The sequence below is a fragment of the Symphalangus syndactylus genome, chromosome 19 (genome assembly GCF_028878055.3).
Source record: "Symphalangus syndactylus isolate Jambi chromosome 19, NHGRI_mSymSyn1-v2.1_pri, whole genome shotgun sequence".
Taxonomy (NCBI): domain Eukaryota; kingdom Metazoa; phylum Chordata; class Mammalia; order Primates; family Hylobatidae; genus Symphalangus; species Symphalangus syndactylus.
Genome location: NC_072434.2, coordinates 47967197 through 47981692, shown reverse-complemented (window position 1 = coordinate 47981692; position 14496 = coordinate 47967197).

The window sequence follows — 14496 nt, the reverse complement described above, 5'->3', positions numbered from 1 at the left end:
GTATGTGGAAAGAAGTCCTGAAATACCACAATTTCATTTCCCCATGGCGATAGACTATCCTAATCATCACATTTTTAAAAATGTATATCTGGCAGAATAATTATATTCTTAAAACATACCAGCCGGATCCAGGTGCCATATCTCACACCTGTAATCCCAGCATTTTGGAAGGCTGAAGCAGGTGGATCACTTGGTCAGAAGTTTGAGACCTGCCTGGCCAGTATGGTGTAACCCGGTCTCTACTAAAAATACAAAAATTAGCCGAGTGTGGTGACACATGCCTGTAGTCCCAGCTACTCTCCAGGGAGGATTGCTTGAGTCCAGGAGGTCCAGGCTGCAGTGAGCTGAGATCACGCCACTGCACTCCAGTGCTGGAGTACAGTGACCAGCCTTCTCTTAATTTCTTCAGTAAACCTTGCTCTACTCTACCTCAGAGTCTTTGCATGGGAGCATAATTCTTATCAAAGGGAAAATCTATCTGCATATTGGCCCCCTCCACTTACAGAGGGAGTCAAAGAAAGGCTGAAACTCTGACTCACCTGGCAGTTTTTTCTGTGCTATTAAAGGAGAAGCCTCTTTTTTTTTTTTTTTTTTTGAGATGGAGTTTGCGCTTTATGGCCCAAGCTGGAGTGCAGTGGCACGATCTCAGTTCACTGCAACCTCCACCTCCTGGGTTCAAGTCATTCTCCTGCCTCAGCCTCCTGAGTAGCTGGCATTATAGGCGAGTACCACCACGCTCAGCTAATTTTTGTATTTTTAGTAGAGACAGGGTTTCGCCATGTTGGCCAGGCTGGTCTCAAACTCCTGACCTCAAGTGATCTGCCCGCCTCGGCCTCCCAAAGTGCTGGGATTACAGGCGTGAGCCACTGCACTCGGCCAGAGGAGCCTCTTTATTATGTGACATGGGTCTGCATAATAAACTGGGATAAATTGAGCTTCTGAATCAAGAAGCTGGGAGATATGTGGAAAGTCTTGAGGCAGAAACAGGACCCAAGCACAAAGGCTTTGGTACCCACAGAGAAAGGTCACCAGTGAACATCATGACAGGCACCAGTGGAAGACGGCTGAAGGAGTGTTGAGTGTAAAGCTCCTCAGAGTTTCATAAACTCACACCTCGAATGAGTGACTTGAGGGGAAATCAAGGAGAATGAACCAAGTTCCAATGGGCCAGGGCAGAGCAGAGAGAAGAGAACAGCTGCAGGGATGGGAGACAAGTGAAACAGAACTGAGTGGGGCAAAGGCTCAGAGCCAAGGATAGCAAAGCCCTGACGAATTCACAGGAATCTTAAGTTACTGGACTTCCTGCAAGACATGGGATGAAAGGTCCAAGCTAATTTTATTTAAGTCTACAAGGACAGCATGACTTCAGTGGACATCTGGATAGGTGTCAGCACCCTATGCTAGATGTCTCCTTCTTGGCTCTCATCACACTTACTGTTATTTGTTTTACTTCTGCCTCCTCGCCAGGCTGTAAGCACTGCCTGCTCAGGGGGGAATCAGTCTTCGTGCTACATCCTGATGCCTATCTCAAGCAGGCACCTAAAACATATTTACTGAGTGAATGCATTTTTTTTTGTCTGAACAGAATGTAAAGTGTATTTTATTTAATTCTTAATTTTTGTGGGTACATGTCATATATACATATGGGTTACATGAGATGTTTTGATACAGGCATGCAATGCATAATAATCACATCAAGGTAAATAGGGCATACATCATATCAATCATTTATCCTTTGCATTTCAAGCAATCCAGTTATACTCTTTTAGTTATTTTTAAATGAACAATTAAGTTATTTTTTACTGTAGTCATCCAGTGGTGCCAACGAATACTAGATCTTACTTATTCTATTTTTTGTACCCAATAACTGTGTCCCCTTTCTCCCCACCCCACCCCAACTACCCTTCCCAGCATCTGGTAACCATCCTTCTATTCTCTATCTCCATGAGTTCAATTGTTTTAAGTTTTAGTTCCCACAGATAAGTAAGAACATGCGATGTTTGTCTTTCTGTGCCTGCCTTATTTCGTTTACCATAATGACCTCCACTTCCATCCCTGTTGTTGCAAATGACAGGATCTCATTCTTTTTTATGGCTGAATAGTACTCCATTGTGTATATATACCACATTTTCTTTATCCATTCATCTGTTGATGGACATTTAGGTTGCTACCAAATCTTGGCTATTGTTACAGTAGATTTTAAAAAGGAGCATAAGACCCTAAAATGGGATATTTTTATATTGTTTATTTAGCCTCCCCACTGAAAGCCCGCTCACTGCCAAACCAGAAATAGGGTGAAAGACAACAATTGTAAATTCAAGATACCTGAAGTGGTAGGAATATGTTAACTTGCTAAAAGACTGGAAGAGATTGGAGTTGCTTTATTTATCCAAATGTCCCACAAGCACATCAAAATCAACCTGCAACTGTAAAAATCTCAGAAGGAAATAAAACCCTATGCTTATGACCTTAAAGTGAAGAAGACCTTCTTAGAGCCTGAAAAAGCAAAACTCATAACCCAAAGGTGGGGAAAATTTAAAAGTTTTGTACCACAAAAATAGCCTCTCCTCCCAAAAATGGGATCATTTTAATTGCAAAAAAAAAAAAAATAGAAGAAAGATTTGGCACTTAGAATGCTAATGTATATTAAAGCAAACTCATAGAAACCTAGTAAACAAAAGAGAAATGACCCAATAAAAACACTGAACTGAGAGTTCCTCTTCAGTGAAAAGACAAGACAAATAGCTAGTAATAGTAAGAAAAAAAATTCCACCTTTTTAGAATTCATGAAATACAAATTAAAATGGGGTAAGATTTTTCAACCATAGAGAAGCCAAAATTTCAAAGTTGTCTTAACACTCTAAGCATTAGTGGGAGTATATAAATTTGTGTAGGTACTTTGGCAAATCTATTGCAATTTTAAATGTATGTAACTCCTTGACTCAGAAATTCCACTTCTCCACACCTGTACTACAAAAACACATGGGGCCAGACGCAGTGACTCATTCCTGTATCCAAGCACTTTGGGAGACCAAGGCAGGCAGATTGCTTGAGCCCAGGAGTTGGAGACCAGCCTGGGCAACATAGTGGAATCCTGTCTCTACCAAAAAACATTAAAAGTTAGCTGGGTGTGGTAGCATGCACCTGTATTCACAACTACTCAGGAGGCTGAGGTGGGAGGATTGCTTGAGCTCAGGAGGCAGAGACTGCAGTGAGCCAAAATCGTACCACTGCACTCCAGCCTGGGCAACAGAGCCACACTCTTTCTAAAACCAAACAAAACAAAATAAAAACACATGTGCACCAGGAAATTTGGCAAATAGGTTTACTGCAGCATTTGTTGAAATGGACAAAACTAGAAACCATCTCAGTAATGACTCAAAATATTGAATATCTATATTATGAAATACTATGCACCATTTTAAAACATAAGGTAAATTTCTATACACAGACATGGTTATATCTACGATATATTGCTGAGTAAAAAAAGCGGCTGGGCATGGTGGCTCACACCTGTAATACCAGCACTTTGGGAGGCCAAGGCAGGTGGACTGCTTGAGGCCAGGAATTCAAGACCAGCCTGGTCAACATGGCAAAATCCCATTTCTACAAAAAATACAAAAGGCACTTGCCTGTAATCCCAGCTGCTCCAGACCCTGAGGCACGAGAATTACTTGAACCTGAGAGGTGAAGGCTGCAGTGAGCTGAGATAGCACCACTCCACTCTAGCCTGGGCAACAGAGCAAGATCCTGTCTCAAAAAAAAAAAAAAAAAAAAAAGCAAATTGCAGATATATAGTGACGCCTGCTCTCTTAAAAAAAACACAGTAAAATTACCTGTTTTCTAGAAGAACAGATACATGTTTGTGAATACATAGAAAGAAAAAAATCATTAGGCTCTGCACCAACAGACCCCAGTAATTGCCTCCAGGTAGGTATAAGAAGGGGCAGCAGTGGACAAAAGATATTAGACTTCTGATCTGTCACATTTCACATTTTTACAGGATAAAATGTAAACATATATCATTTGTATTATGAAAATAATTTGAAATTCAAAATTAAAAGGATAACAATAAGATGCCACTCAGCAATAAGAAGGGATGAACATGGGCTGGGCATGGTGGCTCACGCCTATAATCCCAGCACTTTGGGGGGCCGAGGCGGGCGGACCACCTGAGGTTGGGAGTTCAAGACCAGCCTGGCCAACGTGGTGAAACCCCGTTTCTACTAAAAGTACAAAAAATTAGCCAGGCATGGTGGCGCACACCTGTAATCCCTTCTACACAGGAGGCTGAGGCAGAAGAATCACTTGAACCCAGAAGGCAGAGGTTGCAGTGAGCCGAGATCGAACCCACTGCACACCAGCCTGGGCACGACAGAGTGAGACTCCATCAAAAAAAAAAAAAAAGGGGGTGAACATGATATACATGACATCACGGCGGAATCTCATAGATGTTATAGTAAGCAAAAGAACTCAAAAGAGCACATTTGGGATAGATCCTTTGATACGGAGATCTAGAACAGGTAAAATTAATCTATAATGAAAAAAAATCCAAGCTGCGGTTTCTTCTGAGGCTCTGGGGCTGACTGGTGAGGGGCGCTGAGGTCATGAAAAGATGTAGGTCATCTGAGTGAATCCATTTGTTAAAACTGTATAGTTGTGATCGGTGCATTTTGATGGATGTACATTTAACTAAAATTAACAAAATTGAGTGTCTAGTGTTGTGTCTATCTTGCTACAATGTTTTAAAAATCCATTTTACCAAAAATTAGACTATCAGTTCTTCACCAAACTTGGTCATCCTGGAATTCCCATCTCTGCCATCCTATTGTTGATTCCCAGTTACCCAAGACTTCATGTGAGGATGGCCAGGCAGCTATGGCCACACACGGGAACATGGTTTGAGGAGAGGAATATGTTAAATTGGTTAAACGTGAGCAGCTGGTGGGGGTTTTATTTTTGAAGAATGAGTTGTGAGTGCTGAATGGCCAGCCCCACCAAGGGGACACAGGAGAGGAATTGTGAGTCACTTACTGTGCTAACTGATCAGCATATGTCAGGAATCAGTTTACAGAGATGGGAAGCAGAATAGATTAATAGGAAAGGGATACCATTCAGCCTTTTAATTATGGAAAAGCTAGAAAGGGCAAAAAAACAAAGCAAATGGGCATGCACATGCAAGAGAAAAAGAGGCAGCCTTACAGCTGTAGTTCTTTATTGGCCTCCAAAGGGCAATGGTGTTTTCATTGAGTCCTCTTTTCATATCTTGTAGAAACTGGGATGCAAATGTGGAATTTCAGCAGACAGCGTCTATGCTAGTGGTGAGGAGAGGGACAGGGTAGATAGATACTTTTCCTCCTAGGCTGATGACTAGAATTCCTGACAAAGGATAACAACTTCCAACCAAGTTCATCATAAGGTTTAAAATATAAAATACTTGAAATGTGTTATGAGGATTAAATGGATCCATAAATTAACAACATTACCTGGCATTAAAAAGCAATCAATAAATGTTACTTAGACCAACAGTCACAGCAGTAATAATATGAAGAAAAATTAAATTCAGACTATTTTTGCTTTTTGCAAACACTTCTTAGTTAACTTCAGTTTTTAAGGACTCTAACCTTTCTCAGCTGGAAGAAAAAGCAAAGAGAAAATAGAATACTTTCACAACTTGATCCAGATCGATAGGGTAGTTAGAAATTGCCAGTTTCCTTTTTGGGGTTAGGGATGGATGGCATGGACAGCCTGGATACTCAAGCAGTCCCTGCCATCGGGGAGGCTGGGGCAGACAGTGAAATAGCATCCAGACAAGAAGGGTATGAGGGAGGCCATTGGGGCCAGAGTACCTTTGAACTAGAGCCATCCACGTAAACTGCACTGTGGGCTATTTTCTCCATTTCTCACTGTCCCATAAGCCTCATTCATTAATGGATTAAATATCTGATCCTCAATGTTGGAGGACAATGTTTGAACCTATGTGGGTATTGTTTTGTTTTTGTTTTTGTTTTTTTGAGACAGAGTTGTGCTCTGTTGCCCAGGCTGGAGTTCGGTGGCACAATCTTGGCTCACTGGAACCTTCACCTCCTGGATTCAAGCGATTCTCCTGCCTCAGCCTCCCAAGTAGCTGGGATTACAGGTTCACGCCACGATGCCCAGCTAATTTTTTGTATTTTTACTAGAGATGGGATTTTGCCATGTTCACCAGGCTGGTCTCAAATTCCTGGCCTCAAGTGATCCACTCACCTTGGCCTCCCAAAGTGCTGGGATTACAGGTGTGAGTCACTGCACCGGACCTATGTAGGTACTTTTTGAAATGTTTTTATTACCATAAAATATATACAACATATAATTTCCTACTTTAACCATTTTTAAGTGTGCAATTCAATGGCATTAAGTGCATCCAAAATGTTGTGCAACCACCATCACTATTTCCAAAAGTTTTTCATCATCCCAATGTGCAGGTTCTTTTTAATTCCTCTGACTTGTGAAATGATAATTTCATGACTGAATGTTAGAGCTAGAAGGAACCTGAAGATTATCTCCAATCACCACATTCGTACAAATAGGGAAATTGACACACTTGAAGGTTTTACTCAAGGCCACAAAGCTAGATGATGGCAAGGGCTGGAACTCAAATACAGGCTTCTTGATTCTTAAGCACAAGGGAGCAGTTTGAATAAGTGAATTAATGTCTAACAACCTGCAGAGGTTAATAGATTCCTCCATCTAAACAAAGACAGCTAATTTTAGCTTATTATTGCCATTGATGGTGTCAATTTTTTTAAAGAAAAAGGAAACATTTTCATCTGAATATTAATAATATTAAACATTGTGTGGGGGAGAGAACATGTTTGGAAGGTGTAGTCGTTAATTTTATGTGTCAACTTGACTGGGCCACAGGATACCCAGATATTTAGGCAAACATTATTCTGGGTATTTCTGTCAGGGTGCTTTGGATGAGATTAACATTGAAATGGGGAGGCTGAGTAAAGCAGACAGCCTTCCGTAAAGTGAATGGGCCTCAGCCAATCCGTTGAAAGACTGACTAGAACAAAAAGCCTGGTCCTCTCCTGAGTGGCAGAAAATTCTTCCTGCCTGACAGCGTTCGAACTGTGATACTGAGATTTTTCCTGCCTTTAGACTCAAACTGAAGCATAGGCTCTTTCTGGGTTTTGAGCTTTCTGGCCTCTGGACTGGAGCTATACCATCGGCTCTCTGAGTTCTCAGGTCTTTGAACTTGGACTGAAACAAAACCATTGGCTCTTCTGGGTCTCCAGCTTGTCAAATCACCCTGCAGATGTGGGGACTTGTCAGCCTCCATTATCATGTGAGCCAATTCCTTAAATAAATAAAAATATTCTATTGGTTCTGTTTCTCTGGACAATCCTGAGTAATATAGGAGTGAGTGAATATTAAGGCCCCTGGACCCCCAGCAATCTAGGACTGCTGTGTGAGAATCATTGAAGAGTTTGAATCCCCAGCAACTATCAAAGTGCCTGGCATGAAATAGGCAATAGATGGAATAGACAATTGGTGTTTATTTGGATAACCAAATGACTATATCATGAATAAGATTCATCATTTTCTCCACAGATTAGAACTTTGGAGGTATTCAAGAAAAGCCTACAGAAAAAATGTTTGTCTTCAGTGGGAAGTTAAATAGTTGACCAGTCAAGTTACTTACTTACTCATTCATTCATTTGTTCACCCACTGATGTATTAATCATATACTGTACTATGTACCAAGCACAGTGCTAGATATTGAATATGTAAAGAACAAGGATACACAGTCCTTGCCCTCCAGGAACTGGCAAGCTCACATAAAGAATTATAACACGGTGTCATATATGTTACCAGAAAGATGGTGCCCCATGCAGGTGTGATGAAAATGTACAAGTAGGGGTATATTTGAGGGGCTCAGGGAAAAGGTGGGAGGGGCAGAAAAAATGAGTAATGGTCCACCAGTGACAGGTTGCAAACAGAAAATGAAAAACAGGAAATGGTTGGGTAGATGGTGATTATTGCTCTAAAATTCTACATTCCTCTTGTCTATATTAGGAATGCTGCTTATAAATGGTAGTAAGAACAATTGTTCAATTAAGCTCTTACTATAATGCCCTGAAACTACAGATACCCCTAATATTTTATGTTTTTGTACCCCTTTTATTGACTAAAAGTAATACCTATAGAAGTACATCAAGACTTATTTACAAGGATATTTACTATCTGGTATGGTTTGGATTTGTGCCCCCCTGCCTCCAAATCTCATGTCAAACTGTAATCTCCAATGTTGGAGGAGGGGCCTGGTGGGAAGTGACTGGATCATGGGGAAGATTTCCCCTTGCTGTTGTTATAATAGTGAGTGAGTTCTCACAAGATCTAGTTGTTTGAAAGTGTGTAGTACAGTACCTCCCCCTTTGCTTGCTTCCTCCTGCTCCAGCCACGTAAGTTGTACCTGCTTCCCCTTTGCCTTCCGCCATGATTGAAAGTTTCCTGAGGCCTCCCCAGCCATGCTTCCTGTGAGCCAGTTAAACCTCTTTTCTTTATAAATTACCCAGTCTCAGGTATTTCTTTATAGCAGTGTGGGAATGGACTAATACAGTATCAAATTATCTCATTATTTTCAATAGTAAAAATTCAGAAATGAGAAGATCATGAAGAATTGATGAAAGAAACTATTATGCAATTGAATACCTTGCAATCACTTAAACTTGTTTTTAAAGAATATATAATTACATGGGGGAAATGTACAAAATGTAAGTTTTGAAAGGAATAAAAAATTGTATGTTTAAAACCAGATTTAAAAATATATAGACAGACCAATTTGCATAGGTAAAAAAGTAAAATGCAAATGGTAACAGTGGCTTTTTGATTGTTGTGAATGTTACAGATATTTAAATTTTTCTCTATATGTCTTTGTTTTCCAAACTTGTAACAATGATTGTTATTGCTTTAGTAAAGAAAAAGAAAAGTTATTTTACAATGTTATTTAGGACACATAGTGGGTTAGCCAGACGGACAATTTTTCTGGAAAGTTTCCCCAAACTCCCACCCTAAATCCACAACTTCATGGAGGTAACTCCAGGATCCATGAGTGTACAAATGACCCTACACCCTTGGCTACAGCAAATTAGTCCATAGGTGGGCATCTGACCAAAGCTAAGACTATCAGATTACATATGTTGAAAATTTGGAGATTAAAATGATTACCAAACCAAGTGTTCCTTTGAATGGAAGAGATACAAACTTGAGAACTGGAGGATGACTTTTTTTTTTTTTTTTGGTCTTATGGACTAAGTAGTAGAGAAAACTAGTTTTCAGGAATTAAAAAAAAAAAAAAAGAATGTTGCCAATGTATAGAGAGAAACACAGAGGAGAGATAGCAGCAAGGAGCTGCCAGATTTTCATGACAGATGTGACTCCGCTTTTTATCCTTCCTGAGGCCTTGAAGCACCTCCCTTACATTCCATGAGTCCATGAGATATCCACGTGCCTTATAAGATTTTTCCTTTTCTCACTTAATCTGAATCAATTTAGCTTTTTTTCTCAAAACCAAGAAGTCTATTAAAACAATATCTTTGGGAGCATAAGGAGAGAAGCCACACTCACTAAGAGAGCTTCCAATAATACTAACCCATGAGGACAAGGACTGCATTTCTCAGCTCAAGTTTCCATCGCCTAGCCCAGTTTCAAGCATGTGGCTGATGCCCGTTACAAGCTTGCTGACTGACAGTCTGGAAGAATGGATGATGTATTGCTATGCCTTTCCTCCCCTTGCCCTACATTCCTATTTAATAATTAGTAAAAGTGCATCAGAGTTAATGAAAAGGACATATCTGAGTCCCTCTCTGCTCCCTCTTATAGGAAAAGCACTCAATGTAGGTGGCCTGGGAAATGTTATCTATGGTTCAACTCCACGTAATATTGTTGATGCTCAAATTCACTTGTAATTAAAGGTTAGGTGTAGCTGAAAACCTCTCCCTAATTGCTTAGGAGCAAAAAGACTTCATTCGGAAAACTCCGAAAGTTTCTCATTAAAGAAAAATAATGCAAATTGATGTAGAGAGGTAATCAAATGGTACTTTCTATAATTTACTATTCCTTTGCTCAGGCCTTCAAGAACAGCCATAACGTGCACCTTGCTGCCAGACCATTCTCTATGTTAAACATTATGGTGAGTTAGAGAGAGAAAAGTGCAGAGCACATCAATTGAGCCAATGGGATAAAATATGAATGGTACATAAATAGGGTGACTTGTAAATGTTTTGAGTGTTTTTAAAATGATGAAACCAGGTCAAATTTCTCAAGTTTCCAGCAACTCCAAAATCTTACTTTGGAAATGGGAACATATGTTTTAAAGTCGAGAAACCACTTGCATTAACAGCATGCCCGAATGTTGTTAACAGTGTGAAGTCTTTAAGAAGTTGTCTGACCTACTAAATTTAATTAAGAATTTTAAAAGGCTTCTGGACATTGCATAATGGACTACCTTCAAATTGCCATGTCAGGCTGTTAATTGGTGGGTTCCATGGCTAATTTAAAACTCTTCTATCACACCTATGACTTATACAATCATATAACTCTGAAGGGAGAAGTTGATAGGACCAATAGCAAGAAAACAGAAACAGTGTGAATCACAGCTATCCAAATATTTTAAGTGCACAGTTTTAACTCTTTGGGAAATAGACTTGTAATTTTCATTCACAGTCTTTATAAGCTGCAAGTTGACACGTGTGTTAAATTTCTCTTTAGAATCATGATGATATTCATTAAGCCTTCGCCACATGCCCAGTGCAGTGCTGAGTACTGGAAATACAACAATGAACAAAAAGGGCAACCTCTGCTCTCACCTGGCCTCCCTGATAAATGTCCTTCAGATTAGGATCAGAAGGATGAATATGATCATACGAAAAAGGAAAGGAAAGCTGTTCCAAGCCAGGGGAGAGCATATCAGAAGACCTGAATGAAACAAAATTTTCCTGAGTTACAGTTTTAAACTGTAACTCAAGCTTAAGGGACCTAGTGAAGTACTGCCCCCCCAAAGTTAACTAATCTTCAGAGACTGCCCACAACCTACCTGTGAGCATGCCTTTGATACGCAACCCAACCAGTCCTGAGTTCACCTATCCCTCTGTCCTAAATTACATCGGGGCCAGGTACAGCACAACGAAGGACCACTCTCTACAGCCCAGAGCCTGCCAAAATATTCGAACTGGCCAATCCTAAATCTACGTACCCTGTCTTGCCTATTTCTCTTCAAAAAGCACAATAAAGTCCAGTGCCCATGTTTTCCCCTCACTACTGCGTCCTGACCACCCTGGCACTTTCCTACGTGGCCCAGCATAGTGTGTGGCATGCTCCCTCCTCTTGGGAACTGTGAATAACAAACTATCTTTGCAACAGCAGTCATCTCCTGATCTGTTGGCCTCACCATAGCTGAATAAAAACAAAACCATGAATACATTTTAAAGCAGTACCTAACTCATAAGTTATCACAGAATAATAAAAATGGAAAAAAAGTTATCAAGACAAACACTGATGAGAGAAATATTAGTAAATATACTACTAAAAAGGTTTTTAATACAAAACTGCAAAAAAGTTTCTTAGGAAAATGTCATGCATAAGAAAGAGTGGCGCTCATTCATTCAACATACATTTACGGAGCATGCTATGTGCCAGGGACTGAGCTAGGTACTTGGATGCCATAGTGAACAAAACAAAGATCCCAGTCCTTGTGGAGCTTATATTCTAGTGGGAGAAGACAGAAGACAGGTGGAACAAAAACCCATAAAATATATAAATACAAAAATACAGTGAGGGCTAAGGAAAAAGATTTGCAGGAACAAAGTGGTCAGCCTGGGCTTCATGGAGAAGGTGGCGTTTGATCAAAGACTTGAAGGAGATGAAGGCCATATGGGTATCTGAGGGAAGAGCCTTCTAGGCAGAAGATGCAGCTAATGAAAGGCCCTAAGATGGGAGCGTGTGTGGCTGAGCTAGAACACTGTGGCTCAAACAAGGTGAAGGAGGTGGAGAGGGCTGACCAGATTAGAAAAGTGACAAGGTTAGGGAGGTAAGACTGGTTTTGGGGGAAGGGAAATTTGTGCTGGGCCTTTTGGTTCATTTTAAGCACTTTGGCTTTCACTCTGAATGAGATGGAGACCCACTGGAGGATTTTGAGCAGAGAAAGGACCCAATCTTAGTGAGGTTTTTAAAGGATAATTTTGGATCCTGTGTTGAGAATATAAAATAGAGTACAAGGGTGGAAGAAAGCAGCCCTTTGGGACAACTACTGACTAATCCAGGCAAGAGGTGATGAGCTCTCAAACTGGAATGGTAGCAGTGAAGAGGGCAAGAAGTGAGCAGAGTTTAGATAATTTTGAAGGTTGAGTCAACAGAATTTCATGACACATTGGATGCAAAATGTGAAAGAGTCAAGAATAATGACAAGGTTTTGGTTAAACAAGTGGAAGGAGGAAGTTGCCATCAACAAAGATGAAAATGACTGTTATGAAGAGACAATTAAATATAGATGTCTGGAGACAAGAGAGAGGTTCATGTTGATAATACAAATTTAGGAGTTGTCATCATATAGATATTTAAAGTCATGAGATGGGTGGAGAGTGACTGCAAATGGAGAAGAGAGCTGATACCTCTGCAGAACACTTTTCCTCTACCCTGCAATGTCAACTCCTCTTATCTCTTTCATGTCATTGCTCAAATGTCACCTCAGTGCAACCTGTCCCCTCTACCTGACCTCATAATTATCTGTATATCCTGCTCTTTTTAAAGCCAACCGCTTATCATCTTCTAACATACTATTTAACTTACTTACTTACGTTTATTATTTATTTTCCACTTGCCCATGCTAGAATGTAAGCTCCATGAGGGCAGAGATTTGTATTTTTATTTTTGTTCACTGTTGTATTCCAGGTACCTAGAACAGTACCAGCTTATAGTAAATATTGCTTTCGAATTACCCCATTACCATAGGGTGCATTTTCTTTTCTTTTCTTTTCTTTTTTTTTTTGAGACAGAGTCTCACTCTGTCACCCAGGCTGGTGTGCAGTGGTGCAATCTCGGCTCACTGCAACCTCAGCCTCCCGGGTTCAAGCGATTCTCCTGCCTCAGCCTCCTGATTAGCTGGGACTACAGGTGCCTGCCACCATGCCTAGCTAACTTTTGTATTTTTAGTAGAGACAGGGTTTCAGCGTATTGGTCAGGGTGGTCTCGAACTCCTGACCTCAGGTGATCCACCCACCTCGGCCTCCCAAAGTGCTGGGATTACAGGCGTGACCATAGGGTGCATTTTCTATGGGCCTCTTAGCAGCCCATCAATTCAGTATTGATCCTAGTTCTTCCGGCAAACGAGAAAAGAGATGATAACAGCTAAAGTTGATTGAGTGCTCACTCTGTGCCGGACACTGTTCTAAGGGGATCACATGTACGTATATCATTTAATTCTCACAATAACCCTCTGAGATGAGTGCTATCATTTGCCTCATCATAGGCGAGGAAGCTGAGACACAGAAAGGTTAAGGTTTATGTCCAGCGTCACACAGCCTCGGAGAGGCAGAGTCGGCATATCAACCCAGACAGTCTGGAAGCAGTCTGTGTTCTTCCCCTCCACTCTCTATACCCCTTAGAAGCACAGGCATTCAGGGACTAAAGCCTCAACGTGACTCTAGTTGCTAGATATCATGACCAGTATTTGCTGAAGGTGCAAATGGCCTCCTCTTGGCATCATCCCCGATGACTTGAATGATTGTTGAGAATATTTTCTATTCATGGAATTTTGAAAGATCAAGTTAGTAAAGATTTGTTCCAGTATTTTAACATTTCTTTGCTTTTTCTCATTGATAGGAAAGAAAAAAACTATTTTCCCCAGCATTCACCTGGAGAACATTCATATGTTTCCTTCAATAAATTACTTTCCCAAATAAAATCCTTGCTTTGATCATTTTTGCATTAATGGGAAAATACATTTTTAAGGGAAGCCCAATCCTGATATTAATGATAATACTAAATTGAATATATATTATAGGGTAACTAATTGAATATATATACCTTGGAAGTATTTTTTTTGGCTATGAGAAATAAGTGGTGTAATGTGCTCAGCAGAACTTATTTCTAAAAAATGGAAATAGGTTAAATTGGTCTTTCCAGTGCTGTTTGGATATTTTTATTGCTACACTAAATGGGAGATTTTATATAGTTCTTTCCTTCTGTGTTCATCTTCCATGATGATTAAAAATTTAAATAAGTTTGCCAGAAGGTCGATTTGGCAGCTGTCGTGCCTATTAAATAGAGTGCATCCTTAGAGCATTTCATTCACTGCTAAAAGGAAAGGATTTTAGAGAAAAATAACCTAAGTTCCTGGGGGTTGAGGAAGTTACACATGCTTCAAGTGATAGCTAAGATTCAATGGATTCGTTGTAAATAGATACCACTATAATCAGCAAGAACCTTGGGTCTAATTATAACTTTGTGATCCAA